Source organism: Balearica regulorum, chromosome 12 (genome assembly GCF_011004875.1).
Source record: "Balearica regulorum gibbericeps isolate bBalReg1 chromosome 12, bBalReg1.pri, whole genome shotgun sequence".
Lineage (NCBI taxonomy): Eukaryota > Metazoa > Chordata > Aves > Gruiformes > Gruidae > Balearica > Balearica regulorum.
This window is the reverse complement of record NC_046195.1, coordinates 17,340,061-17,355,377: the sequence shown is the minus strand read 5'-3', so window position 1 is coordinate 17,355,377 and position 15,317 is coordinate 17,340,061. Positions and strand designations below refer to the sequence as shown.

At 41.6% G+C, this 15,317-nt stretch overlaps 1 protein-coding gene across 4 annotated transcripts in view; it reads right to left on the bottom strand.

The window, feature by feature from the left end:
* The window catches only part of MCTP2 (multiple C2 and transmembrane domain containing 2), a 121,504-nt gene extending 112,482 nt beyond the window's left edge, over window positions 1-9,022 (bottom strand). For 2 of the 4 annotated variants that reach the window (XM_075764206.1, XM_075764211.1), the window contains exon 1: window positions 7,945-8,052. The gene's annotated coding sequence lies outside the window, so the exon portion shown is untranslated. Of the gene's footprint in view, window positions 1-7,599; window positions 7,655-7,944; window positions 8,053-8,674 lie in introns of those variants that run through there. The other 2 variants (XM_075764209.1, XM_075764207.1) reach the window with 2 other exon arrangements.
* Window positions 9,023-15,317: the final 6,295 nt, after the last annotated feature.

Genomic DNA, 15,317 nt, shown 5'->3' with positions numbered 1-15,317 from the left:
GTTGGCACTTCCCTAGTCTTAACAGTGGGGTTTCGGTTTGCTAAAGCTGAAGCTCCTAAATACTGAAATCATTATCAAGAAAACCACAAACTATGATGCCAGTAACTATTTAAGTTCAAATAAAAGGGTCAAAAATTAAAACAGAAGAATTTGCTACAATCCCATGCAGGGTTGAATATTCAAGTGACCTGTTCAGGATTTTACCTGCAGAGGTTCAGAGAACCTCAACTCTATAGTAAAGCATGGTTTTGATAATTCTGGTGCATTCCTGGAAGGGATCTAATAAAAAAGCTCCCCAAAACACAGATACTGGCATTGCTGAGTTAGGATGACGCCTCTTTTACTTGCGCTTGAGGAAGTAATTTAAAATTCACTTTCAGCTCTTTTAAGATATTTGGGTTATATGACAAACCTGCCCTGTAGCTTTCATTTTGCACATCTTTGCCCTCACTGTAGTTACAGGCAGCTTCTACGTAGGAATTAGGCTCATTGGCATTATCATCGGCCCCAAAGTCGGGGCTAACGCGAGTATCACAAAGCAGCGCTCAATCCCGATGCCTGCCTCACTTCAGCATCTGCAGCACAACACATTACTCATTCACATCTCCCTTAAATGCATTTTGGGAGAAGAGGGAAGAAGGAAACACCCCACGCTTTGAGGAACGCTGTCATGGACCAGTGATTCATGGCAGAATTAGCATGCATCTTTAAAAGCATTATTCGTTCCCACTGCACACCATCAAATGGTGGGGTGATTACCTTATCTGTTGGCATGAGATACCCAAACCTCAATATAAAAGTATTTTAAAGAGAATTCAAGAGATGCTCCGTTTAGAGCCAGAGTTTGCTGGATTTTATTCCATTTCAGTTGCATCAGACCAAAGAAAACAAATCCTAGGTCCAAACAGAGAGCTCCTGGCACGCTACATCCAAGCGGCAGACCCGTGCTGTCCAAATCAAACAACTCTTTGTGAAAAATTGTATATACATTACACAGTCCTTAAAAACACTTTAGTGCTGATTCATCTGGGGTAAATTTGCCATAGGCAGGGTGGGGTAAAGTTTGCTAAACTTTAAATACCTTCCCTGAAGCATATCTACAGCTCCTTGCTCATGCTGCCCAACCGCACTGGCTGCTCATCTGTACACTGATACCACAGTTGGGGTTTTTTTTATTTATTTGTTTTAATTCTCCTTTCATGCATTCATAGCTCCAGGCAGGATAGTTTAGAACTGATCCGACTGACCACTACGCTTGTCATTACCATGCCCTATTCACGTATTCTCAAACTGAGTTTAAAGTGCAGAAGTTATTACCACTTAGCCCATAATTAACAAACAAAAAGCAGAGCTTATTAATTGTGGATGTTTAGTTCTGGTGAACACCAAAAGGCATTTTAATTCAGCTATCATAATTATTCCATCTCCTGTATTTCTTCATGGATTAAAACCACTTAGAGCTCAAAACCAAAACTTTTGCAACAAGTGTCAATAAAAACCTTTCAGGATGCAGTAATGTTTTTTATTGGATTTCAGAGCTACTCACATTCCAGTTACCTGTGTCTAGCAGATATGGGCAAGAGTCACTAATTTGGCAGGTGTCCTGAAACACAAACTGCCCACAGTCAGCTAAATAGATTAGGAGGTTGTCTGGTTCAAACAACTTTTGCACTTAAGTAGACGAATGCTTGATCGTCTTCAGCTTTCATTTGCTTAGTATCAAAGGCTGGACAGATTTTTTGCTAAATGTTTCTGAGACATCCAAGGTTGGTTGGTGGATGTTAGGAACTAGAAACCTTCCTGAACTGGAGGAAACAGGCTGCATTTCAAAAGTCAAATGTGTTCCCCTAGCTAGTAATGAGCTTTGTGTCCTAAATTATAGTTTTATAAAGTTAAACATAATTCAGCCACTTATACATTAAAAAAAAAAAAAAAAACCACACCCCAACCACAAAGGTACTATCACAATTACCACTATCTGAATTTGGGAAGGGAGTGTAAAATAACTACGATCAATCCCAAATAGCAGGACTTCTATGAAATCCGCTAGAATATATAACTGGAATTAGATGTTTGCATTCAAAAAGAAAAACAAGACAAAACAAAACTCTACAGTTAATTGTTTCCAAGTACAAGAAACCGGGAACAAAGCCTGCTATTGAATGAGCATTAATGATTTGCCATTTGGTTCTGCAGATGTTTCCCATGCGGGAAGACAGCAAAAAACATTCCACTTGAAACCCAGGGAAGCAGCAACAAGGAGTCGAGTTATGTTACTTCATTCATTTGCATACTTTTATTTGAAATTGTCAAAAACACTAGGTTCAATAAGATTTTACTTTAAGGGGACCTTGTATCCAATAAAATGTCAAAGAACTGAGCTCCATAATCCCTTCTCACGTAAACCCAAATGAGCCAGGCTTTTAAAAAACAATTTCACAGCCATGATAAGACAAGCTAAAAGAGTCTGCCCCATCCTTGCTGACAGCTCCAGATCATCACGACCTCCACATCAACAGCAACAAAGACAAATGCCTGCTCAAATAAATTAGCATTTAGCTCATTTCCATTCATCTCCATTAAGAGATTATGAAGTAACCTAGATTATATACCCTGTCCTAGCCAAAACTTACTTCTAGAGTAAGTCTTATCTATTTAGGAGCAAAGAGGGATGAAAGCACACACTCATAAATCCTGACAACAGAGCTGCTTCTGCGTCTTAATTTAGTGTTACACAGAGTTGGAAATCTTTTATTTCCAAATTAGTTCTTATCTCAGATCTTAAGGCAGCAAAGCTATACAATTCCAAGAATTTCCAAAACAATGAAGTCTGCCCAAACCTAAACTTTCCAGTAAAGCAAAATTTACTTTGCAAACTACAAATGTAGTTCTTGGGAGTGGGCAACAGGAAGAATTGTCAAGGGTACAAGTACTTTCCAGAAAGGAAGGATATGAATAAGATATCCCCTTTTTTTTTTCCCCATCCCAAAAGGCCAACAAAACAAAACAAAGATCTAAAAACCTACATTACTATTTTGCTTGTATTTTAGCAAGCTGTTTTTGTGGGAAAGTGAAAACAAGCTAGTGAAGGAGCATCTGTGTAAATACATATGAAACAGGCACCCACCACGGCAGGCAGAAAAGTCACCTCCGGGTCATTTATCTCCAACTCTCACCATAAACTAACCAAGAAACCATAAGCAAGCAATCAAGCTAACTACTTTTAATTAGGACCACCAAAAAGTCTTACCAAGATGCTCTCCTGCAAGACCAAAAATGGTCACACTATGCATCCTACCTACAACCACGAGGGTTGTCTCTGGTGGCAGGGGAGGCTGGACATCTTTGTGACCAAACTGGAAATGTTCTAGCTCTAATTCCATAAGCAACCTTGAAGACTTCCAGCTCAAGGGTCTGTTTTCCTTAGAGAAGCAGAAGCTGAAGTCAATGGGAAAGCACGGACACACACAATTTGTCACCATCACCCCTGACGTGGGGTTTAACAGGAGGCGGCGTAAGCATCAAAAACAAAAGTTAAAAAAATGCCTGAAGGTCAGCAGGTTGCTTATGTGAAGATAACAAAAGAAATAAGCCTCCTTACAAAAAAGCAGTATACATTTAAGAAAATAGAAATCAAAACCAAAATCATAACATCCTCCAGATTTTCACATAATAATCCAATTATTTCAGGAGTGATAAAACAATGAAGCTTTGCAGCTGTAGTGGAGCCTTGCAAAATGTCAGATCAATCTGCGTTCCTAACGGATGGTTATGAACAGCCAGTTAATCAAAACTTAAAGAAACACAGCATCGAGCACACTATTTACTGCAGGTTTTTCCCCCAAGTGTGAAAATTGAAGTTACATCTAACATTAACCTGCTCGGAACTGTTTTGGACAAAGTAGCAGCGATCTGACAAACACGCATCCAAATTTCCATCACATATAGCACGTATGTGAACTGCATCACTCCAAATACCAATTTAGCCCAAGAAGCTGCCTCTAACTCTGACCAAAAGCAGATGCTCAGGGAAAGAATATAAGGTCAGGAAATTATATAGTGATTCTGCCTGCAAAATAATCTCCTGGTTTCCAGGAAATCTGTGATGTAGAGGCTGCTTCAGCTAGAAATTGTATCTGCATCTTTGTGATTAACAGTCATAGCATACTTTTTCCTCTATTAATTTGCCTAGCAACTTTTACAATTCATTTATATCTTAAGCAACAGGAAGATACTGCGGTAATGAGTTCCATAGATAAATTATGCTTGTGTGAAACAGTATTTCCTTTTATTACAAAGTGCCTTTAAAAAAAAATAAATCATTGAATTTTGCTCCTTTATTCTCGCCTCTAAAATCTTGAGTTATATGAAATTATGAGTAATTGTTCTCTATTTATTCCATATCACTCGAATTTTGCGCACTTCTGTGTCATCCTCCTTAATGACTCCTCCTAATCGAAAAGTACAGACCATCAAGGAGCCTGGTTAACCTTATACCATCCAAACATCTTAACTGGCACACACACAACAGCCATATAAAATATCTTCTTTTTTTTTCTTCTGAGATAATTGATTTGTCTGACTTTATAACACTGTGCAAAACAAAGCGCAAATCCATTCCAGGAATTTTTAAAGGAAAGTTAATTAACAACTTATTTTCCACAGTCTTATCATTAGGTGTAACTAAACAAGTATTTAAGTTGCAAGAATGAGTTAAAGGGTTTAAAATTTGCCTATGATTGGCTGTGCAGCTTTTTTTAAAGGACTGGATTTTTTTGATAAATAAGAGAACTAGTAATTCCTAAATACTTCCTAAAAATTATAGCAAGAGCTTCCTTTATGTCAATGCAGAGCAGCTACATGATGAGTTAGTGCAAACAGAAGTACACGCACGCCGGTATTCACCCCAGCACTGCAGGTGCCGAAAGCTGAGCCTGCTTTAGGAGATTGCATCCTCCGGGCAGGACAGACTGCACCGCTGTAGCACCTTACTACTCACACAATACCCAAAATCCAGGGAAGATGGGGCACATCTAAGAAATGAAGCCTCCATTAACAAGGCTTTCTTATTAGTGATCACTAAATTGGACCAAAACTGTCTGCCCACACAGCGATCACCCCGCTCCGTGGCAATGCTGGTAAACCTGTAGTTACACCCAAACTAATTCCTTCAAGTGAGAAATTGCCAAGCATATAAGAAGATGATCAATCATTTGATCAAACACTCAATCATTTGATCAAACACAGGAGACTTGGCCCAGTTTCTCTTATCATTCTTGGTTTCACGAGGACCCTCACACAGAGGCAATGAGTTACTCCTTAGGCGGAACACAGAAAGTCTAGCTATTCAGAGACACAAATCACTTAAATATGAATATTCCCTCTGCTTCTATGATTTGATTTTATAGCACCAACAGCTTAGAAAATAGCGGTGCACTCACGTACAGCCATTAGGCTGATACTCAATTTGAAATCAGAGTTCAAGGTGCTCGTGCTTCTGCCAGCCTCATGATCCTGCAAGATCAATTTAGTCTTGAGAAACAGCCCCCCCACAACCCAGGGAACATTTAACTGTTTAACTTCGATAGGAATAATTGGGAAAAACATTCCTTTTGCTTATAAACAAGCTTCTATGCAAGTGCGTTATCTAATAAATACAACCGTAAGTAAAATGGGAATGTGGGAAGGGCGCCAACGTAAATCCTCCAAATCTGAGGAAATCGGGAGCAATTTTCCACTCAAGGATGGAAACGGCACGCAGGAAATGCAGAACATATTTAGCATGCTTTGCTCTCCTCTGCTAAGGTAAAGCTCCCCACTGTCCCACGCCAGCAGGCTGCTGCCCGGGCAGAGGGACCCCAACCAGCATGGGAATGATGAGAGCCCCCATGTCTCCGTACCTTGAGAGATGGAAATTCAAAGCCCCAGACTGAAATTAGTTCATGGTATAGGAGTGACCAAAACATAATCAAACCTGAGATTCTCATAACAAAATGACAGTGCAAGCTGCTACACGTGTCCTGCATGAATTTCACGGCTACTGGCGGAGGCCTCCTGGCAACCTTCGGCTGTCAATAAGGAATTAGTTAGAGATGAGATGGGCAAATCAGCACAATGCAGACTAAACCAGCAGAAGCAGACACTCAATATTGCCTGGAAATCTCAGTGGGAAGAACAAAGAGGCTTTTGGGGTGAGGTTTATCCCTTGTCCTGAGCCCACCCTGACCACACACACAACCTGACCCCAGCTTCATCATGGGCAGCCCCAAATCCCACTGAATTTCAACATTCAAAGCACAACCACTGTTCTCCTCAGAAGCATTTCTTGCCTGAGCAGGTACATTTTTGAATAGTTATCTGTTCAAGTAAGACAAATTTCATCAGTGCAGTTAGTTGAAAAACATCTGCTTATATTATTAAATGCAAAAGCCACTGGGGAAAAAAAAAAACCTTGCAGGGAAGTTGAGCCAGTTATGGTAGTAATTACCTCAAATGATATGATAAGCAACACTTCTAGCCCTCTGTTACAGTCTTATGCACTAGCCAAGAAGGGGATGATTACAGGAACCCACGTGCTGTTTAGATACCCACCTTCCACCAACCGCCAACGACAGCGGTGGCCTTCCTCATGTCCTTGTTTCTTAATCGACACCTTAAATACACACAACTACAAACTATTCTACAGCTGCTTTAATATAATCAAAGTTAAACATTTCTTAACAGCACAAAACTTAACTTCTCTATGAAAAAAGTGCCAAAAATTTTTGAAGAAATAAAATGAAAGTTTCCTCTCTGCACCATTTTCTTCAAATTGTTATTCCCACAGCTACTGCAAAGTGAAACTACACATGCTGAATCCATCTTCACACTACACCGTACGGAAGTCTATTTCCTTTACAATAAGCCATTTTATAATGGTATTGAAGAGCAGCAAGAAATCAAACAAATAAGATTATTACTCAAATGCATCCATTCATCCTGACAGCTAAGTCTACCCACTCAACAGTATCATTTTCTGAGAATGACACAAAATCACTGCAAAATACACGACAAATTTTACAGCTTAATCATGGAAAATTAATACAAAAATATCCAGGTGAGAATTCCTATTTTCTTAATGCCACATAGTAGTAATTCAGCTTTCAGTGTGCTTTGTCATGAAACTAAGGGCACCAGCTGGTTTCTTGCCAGTTGCCACAGTCCTGCTATGCTAACATCACTGAAAAATTAGACTATTTCTCATTAAAAAAAGATCCGTTCAAGCATTTGTAAAGAACTATACCTTACTACTAAAATTTCCTGTAAAGTTTCCCTTAGAACAACTTTGCTACATTGATGCACTTTTGCGAATGTTTTTCTTTGTTGTTTGTTTGGGGTTTGTTTTGTTTGTTTTCATTCTAGGGAACATTTTAAGTGGCTTATTTCTTTAACCTAAATCAATAACCAACTCGGTTTCAGCAAGCAAGTACACATAAGGATGAATCAGTTCAGTCAAAGTTGGCTGGGAAAGGAGAGGAGTTCTCCAATGCAATTTTATAATACAGATTTAAAAAAACCAAAAGTCCAAGTATGTCATGCAGCATCACTAACGCAATACACAGCAAAGCGCAGAGTAACCTCGAGCCTCCCACTACAAGTTGGTTCTCTTGGATACCTGGAAAAGTAAGGACAACGATAACAATCTGGCTGGCACAAAACAGGCAAAATCCACCGGAGTCTCAGGAAAAAAAACCCAGAACACATAAACACACGCACACACACCCCCCTCCCTACCGCCAGCTGAGAATTTTCTTTTAAAGTGAATTCGGTCGGTGTTTGAACCGGCACGGCAGGACGTGCCAAGTCCCGGAGCAGGCGGTAAGAGGGCGCAGAGCCGCAGCCCCCCCGGGCCAGAGGCGATCCCTGCCCGGGGAAGTGAAGCCGGGGGGTCCCGGCGGGGGTTACCTGTCCGCCGCCCGCGCAGCTCCCGCAGCCGCCCATCTCGGCCGCGCGCGCCGCGCCGCTCCCGCACCCGCTCAGCAAACGCGGTACGGGGGCGGGCACGTGTCGCTGTCACCGCCCCCCCCCCCCGCCCTCCCGGGGCGGTGCCGCCGCCGGCACCTCCCTGCCCGGAACCCCCCGGGGCTTCCCGGAACCCCCCGGGCTTCCCGCAACCCGCCGCCCCGGAGCATCCCGCTTCTCAGCGTCCCCTCCGGAGCGGTTCCCCGGGGCATCCCACCTTGGAGCATCCCCGCCCTCCACGGACCGTTCCCCCCTCGCGGCATCCCCAGCCCCCAGAAGCATCCCCCCCCCCCCCCACACCGCCAGACCTTTACCCTTCCCTGCCCCTCACACTATTTCTCCCAAAGCGTCCCCCGACCAAATCCAAAACCCAAAGTTTTGTCCCAAAAGGATTTTGTCCCAAAGGCCGAGAGGCAGAGGGAAAGGTGGGGGGCTGGCAGCGCCCCTGGAGAGCCCCGAGTGAGGGTGGAGCTGGAAAGGAAACTCCGTGAATGACTACAGGCAAAGGGAAATAAAATCAACAGCAGCGCTGCCACGTAACACTTTCTTGGCTGCACCTCCTAACACTTTTTCTTGGCTGCGTGTCCTGGTGCCTAACAAGGAAGCCAAGCACCACAGCTGGCTGTTTCAGGCAAGGAAACTGAGGCAGGATTGCATAAGATGGTTTGCTTACCTGGCATGTCTGCAGCTGAAACAAGGTCCCACGCGTGTTTCTTCATGACTTTGCCACAGCATGGAAAGGTAAATGCTCCCCAGCAGCCCCTCCAACACCAGCTTGCTTCTGGAGCACTCTGGGTCTCACGCTCCACCACACACCTTCCCGGAGATCTGATGCACGTCGCACGTCACCACTCCCACGTGTGATGTTTAACCTCCATGGAGTGTGGTATCACTACATGGGGTGCAGAGCAATGACGAGGGGGGGGGAAACTTGGTGATGGAATTTATTTACATTCCGAGCCTATCATTTTGATCAGCAGAAATTGCACGTTATCTAAGAGCATAGCTGACGTAGTAAGACTCACCTCATATCATCTACTGAAACTTGGTGATGCAATCATGTTTTGCCATTGCAAAATAGAAGTCGTCATGCACATGTGGTAAGGGTTTGTAATAGCACAAAGAATCATTCCACTAACCACCAAATAAAAACATGGGGAAAACATTATGAAAGCCATTACTACAATTCTTTCAACCAAATCTGGAGAGGAGGAATTCACACACATACACAGCCCCGCATGGATCCACAAGATCAGGAACAAGGAGCTACACATCAGCAAGAGTATTGCTTGGACTCGTGAGCAATTTTACAGGATCGGGAACAAAAAAAAAAAAAAAAAAAAAGCAGCTTTATTTTGCCTCCTGACTTAAAGATCACGTTTGATTGGCCAAATCCTAATTTTGCAGCACAGTCTCAACAAGAGCATCAGTTGCTGTGGTCAATGTTACATCCAGAAGCACGCAGCTACTCCTAGAGTGCACGCCACTTTCCAAAGTTTTACTAAATGCTGAGCAGGCCAGTTTTACTCAGCTCATACAATCAAAAATTTAAGGGGAAGTTGGCTGAGAACAGAAAACTAATCAACCACCTAAGCTGAAAGAGAAGAAAATTCATGCCACTAATATTTTTGTCATCCTTTCATCTAAACCAAGAAAGGTATCAGATTCAGATAATTAGGGGAGTTTGGAACAAGAACAACATAGTCTTTAAAAACACTTTTCTGTTACTTCTGTCATCTCACAAAACATGTATCAAAAATAGTTCTGTGCATGTTTGGTCAAAAATTACAGCCAGGAGAAAAAACTGTAAACATGCCTGAGGGCAATCTAATAAAAAAAGGGCTGCTGATTTTTGGAGTAGCAAGAAAAAGCAGCTTGTGTCTGCGTGTCTCCCAAAATAAAATGTAATAGTGTTCCTTGGATGCAACAGGAGAAAAACAGAGATATAAAAAATTAAATACTTGTTCCTAGTATCCACCAAAATGAGAACAGCTTGCCATAAGTTAGCGAGAATAAAAAGATAAATCAATTAACTATTACAAGACTACCCAAATATGGACTCTTAAAAAGGTTAGCTTGAGAAATTTTCTTCTCTTGGACATCACGTAACTGTACTGAGGTCTGAGTAAATATTAAGGTGTCTTTGGTGATAACCTGCTGCAGCTGCCTTGGAATATGCCGGTTACCGGGACTATGTGTGGCCTTAGAGTTTTATCCCACCAGGACCACATCACTACTTGTCCTCCAACAGTGTACCTGTACTGGTAGGAAACCAGTATGCGTTCTCTGTGTGCCACGGTGGAAAAATAGCTTAACAATGGGACTAGAGTAAAAAGATTATTAAGCAGGTGCTGACAGAGCTGAGAAAAACACTTGTCCTATACCAGTATTGGTTTTGCTTGCTCACTGAAGACATGCAACTGCAAAAAGATATTCAAAGTGAGAAGTCACATCTAGTTTCTAGTTCCTGTGGAGGCCGGTGGGTGTGGTGACTCACAGTTACTCCGCAGCCCCTGTAGATGCTTTCCTTGTTTCATCTATTCACGGTCCTTTTTCTGCTATTTGATATATTCATAGTAATCTAAAAGGTTTTTTAATTTGATGGCTTATTGGAGATATTTCTCACTCATCTAAACTTTCCCTGCTGTATGCTGACTTTTTTCGGAAGTAAGAGTGTGCGTGCCTCGCACTTTCTAAAGCGGAGTTGCAAAGAAAACCCTCGCTGCACGAATGAAAGGGAAGTGATGGGAGAAATCAGCCCAAATTTAGTGAGAGAACCACTGCGAGGACTGTGGTGGGATGCTATCTCAGGCCACAGCATGCTGAATGTCAAGGCTCTTTGTGACTGTGCTGGAAATCTCAAGGCTTTTTACTACTTCACTGCTGACCAAGAAAGAAAAGGGAGGATGATACTGGGCAGATCCTATGAGGAATAACTTTATGTCACTGGCAGTCTGGAGGGAAGAGAAAAGGGGCCGTGACACTGGAAATATCACCAAAACCCTAGTGAAGCCCGCAAAATATTAATGTAAAACATGAGGGGAGCCAATGTGAGGATATCTTATGAATGTATCCAATGTACTCTGAAGCCATCAAGAGCCAAGATAATCATTATTATAACATTAACATAGGACTTAAAGATAAGCATTAATTAAATATTACTGTAAAACACCACCATCAAAAACCAAATACACAGCTAAAAGCACAGCAAACAAAAACATTTCAACAGGAAAAAATTAAGTATGCATATCTAAAGAAGATTCCTTATTACCTTTATTCCAGGAATACTCACAAGGAGCCACTGTACACCTTCCTTTCATGCACACAAATGTTCTTCTTCTGGATTTTAAGGATGGCATTATCAATTCCTTTGAGGAACAAAAAGAGAAAAATACATAATTGAGAACCACAGTCGGCACTGTCAAATTCTACTCATCTTTTGTGTGAATGTCTCTCTCTCATAAGGGAAAGAAAAGTTCTTTTCTCAGCAAAGGAAAAAATGCAACTTTTCTCCTTTGCCCTGATTTCCGCCCCCCCCCCCCCAGTCTGACTGCTGAAAGAAAAAATGACCTCATCAGCCTTCATCAAAACCTGGCCAATGTGGATCAATGTGAGGCTGCTTAAGATACTGCTTTTACCTGCATTCCTAATCACAGGTTCAGCTGCAACCCTTCAGAGACACAACGAGTAAGGAATTAGCACCCAGCCCACCCTCTGCATAGCCTCTTCCCAGCAGCACATCTGCAGGGTTGTGAGGAAGAGACTTGATGGGGTACAGGAACACAAGGAGATCAAATCACAGGAAAAACCCCAGTCCTTCCATGCATGTTGAACGCCTTTTCTCCTGACCTCATAGGTAGTGTACCTAGTAACGCAAGTCTTTAGAGCTTAATCAAATAAAAAGCATTTGAGCGATTCCTCCTCATGTCTCCTATCTCACCTACAGGAAGATGATGTTTACTGGAAACACCACCAGAAGCTTTGAAGATCCCTTAAAATTCTGTTTGCACCTCCCTCTATTCACCACCAACTTTACTGACTTGTCAACAGAAGTTTGCTTAATAGTTTGCTTGTGACATATGTTAGCCTAGGGCACAAACCCTCAGGTATGAAACTGATAAAGGCTTTTCCAAAAGCCAAGGTGAAATGTCATGCAATAGTTAAGTGTTGTGTTTTATCTCTTTTGTTCCAAAGTTGGACAATTGGATCTCAGGAATCCTGATGACCCCAGCACAGAGAGTTATAAGTCTCTAAGATGCAGCTCATTTTCCTTGCAGCTGAGCACCTGGTTTACAGGCAGAATTTGGAAGAGGACCAAGGGTGTGTTTCCTCCCCAGGTCTGTGAGTGTTAAGCCATTCCCAAAATGCAAACCAAGCTAGCTGCAAGGTTTAAGTCATTCTGTGCAACTACACAAATATACTGAAGACTTTAGGAGACTTAAGCATGTCACTAGTCTGGGATTAAGACATGAATGATGATAATTAGTTATGGTATTTCAACTCCAGCAGATTACCCTGAAAAAACACATATTTTTATGCCACTTAACATCGTTGTGATTCACCTTATAGGCTAAATGCGTTATATACTGTTTAGAGCTGAAGTCTCTACTCTGACAGGTCACTGATCATTTTTTATGTGAACAGTGTAAATGCCACATGGTGAAACCTGAGCTTAAACTTCAAAGAAATGAAACCATCACAACCTCAAGTTTCCTCCTCTTTCTCTTTCAATCACATGCCTGTGTTTGTGTGCAACTCAACCATTTCAAACCATTCGGTGCTGACGACATTTTGATCAGCTGTACCTGGTGAGAAAGAATGAAGATGTGAGACAATTGTTTCAACCATTCAGGATTTATTAATAGCTTTTAAAAACTATTTAAGCAGGCTGCGTTTTGTGACAGATCTTGCAATTTAGTATCTACGTAGTCATTTTCCTGACACAATTCATTGAGCAGCAATGCAGAGGACTTTCTTGTGCAAACAATGAACTTTAAGAACATGTGAAAATTCAGCTTGCTCCTGATTCATCCCAAAAGCAGTGCAAAGCTGTGCAGTGGATTGTATGTGCTCCTGAGAGCAGCTGACAACTTCTAGAACAAAAATGTACTCAGGGAGTTAAATAAGGAATTGTATCCAAGAACCTCTAAGGAATTTACCAGCACTAATCAATTAATCCTCATACATCTCAGAAGTATTGTCATAAAAATGACTAATACGAGCTATGGGTTTTGTTTTATGGTTGGCTCAAGGTTAAATAGGAAACCAGTGACAGGAATAGAATATGAAATTTTGATCCTTCCAGTATCACCAAAGTGTTTGGTAGGGAAGGAAAAGATGAGTGACTTAGTTTGGGTTTTCTGCTTGTACTTCTTGAACGGGGAAAACTGGGTCCCCGGAGTTTTCAGCTTCTAATCCTGTGCTTTTACCAGCGCTGCAGCAAAGCATTTGGTCCTTGAAACAGGTTCCCTGTCTCTTTTTGCCATTCAGTAGGTGCTTCAGGCAATGGTGAGATCTTGCCATGGGAAGAGGAAGGAGGTCCCAGCTCCTGCTGAGCTCCCAACGCAGGAGGAGCCCAGAGCCAGAAGTTTGCACCTCCCATATTCAATCCACTTTTGCTTTGACCCCAGCTGAAGTGCTTTGCACATATTGCTTATTCCTCTGTCAGCTTTAAACATTAAGCCAAAAGGTAACTACAGCTTGAAACATACCACTGACACACCATTAATGGTATTGTGACAGACAGAATACCAAGGGCTCTAGTCAGTGACGTTAAGATTTTTTTTATTTTTTTTTATCCCACAGCAGTCTTTTGTCTAGCTAACTTCCGTTTAAATCTTCAAATTGATTTCTCTTGTAACCTATGGCACTGAGAAACATCACCAGCGTGATGATTTGAACACGTCTATGAAGTCAGAAGATCGTTGCTTTTTGGAGCTGTGCTTCCCTTCATATTCTTCCCTTTCAACAGAAAACACAAGCTATAGAGACTCTGAACAATGCGAAGAAGCTACAAGAAATACAGGGGTAGGGGAAAAAAAAAAAAGTCTTTCTATATTTTTGTGAAATTTCCCCTGAATATCCTCTCCCCATTCGTTCATGTACGGATTATTGGTGTACATTATATCCCTGCTTTCTCAAAGTGATCCTCATAGGAAAAACATGCAAACACAAACTACAGTGTGCTCTAGACAAGTCCTGGATCTAGAAAACAGGGACATGAATTTAAGAGTTGTACTCCAGACTCTACCGAGTAAGGTATTTCTCCTTTATGTCTATGTTCAGAAAAGTGCACCTCCAAGAGAGTATTCTCCTACCTTGCGCCGCCTCTGTGGGAACTGGCACTTGCTCAAAAATTGTGATCGGAGATAGCTATCAGAAGGAAAAGTTACATATGAAAAGTTTAACACAGGAGAGTCTTTAACTGTGTTTATTAATTGATAGCTAAGCAGCAAGCTTTACATTCCTCAAAACTGACTTGAATGAGCAGTTAGCTACTTACTTTCATTTCTGCTACTGTTAATGTTTTTCTATTACAGCACTTATCACTTCATTATAGTACAAAATCTCATTAAGCCTAAATACAAACTCTAAAACTCAGAGCACAGCAGACTCCATCCATGTTTTAGTAATACATATTTCTAGTAAATTGTTTAATCAGACTCACTAGAATTGTTGACTCTGGAGGATATTAGTTTTGCATATACTTCTGGATGTTGAATAAACTATGCAATATTAGGGGTCCTGGACCAGAACAAGTGTTTACATGTAGAGATGGCCACAAGTCTACTTAGAGCATCACTAAGTGATGGTCTCCAAGTGTCATCCCATAAGCAAATAGAAGGACTTAGTTCTAAAAAGCACTGGCCTATGGACTCCCTAGTCTTGTAATCTCATTTACTTCTTAATATTTAAGACCCAGAAATGACCAAAGGTGAACTGAGAACTACTATAACTAAGCTTAACAAGGTTCGGTGATGACAACTAAAGGTGACCAATCTGCAAAGTCAGGCTGATACACCTTTGGTACACAGATTCCTAAAGGTCTTGATGGGAGTACTACAGGCTATCACGCTTCCTATGCCAAGGACAGCTGTACTTGCCAAAGGGGTTACCAACTCCATCTGCTCACTACCACCCCGTGCCAGACATTATCACACACTGATCTGTCAGCAGAGCTGCAGCTGTGAGATCTCATTAATCCTCTTCTGTCAAAATAAACTGCACTAGCAGAACCCTATTAATTAAAGTATTTCACCTTCCTCCCTTGCCTGCTGCAGTCATGTCCTAACTAGCTCATACAGGCACATCTCTGT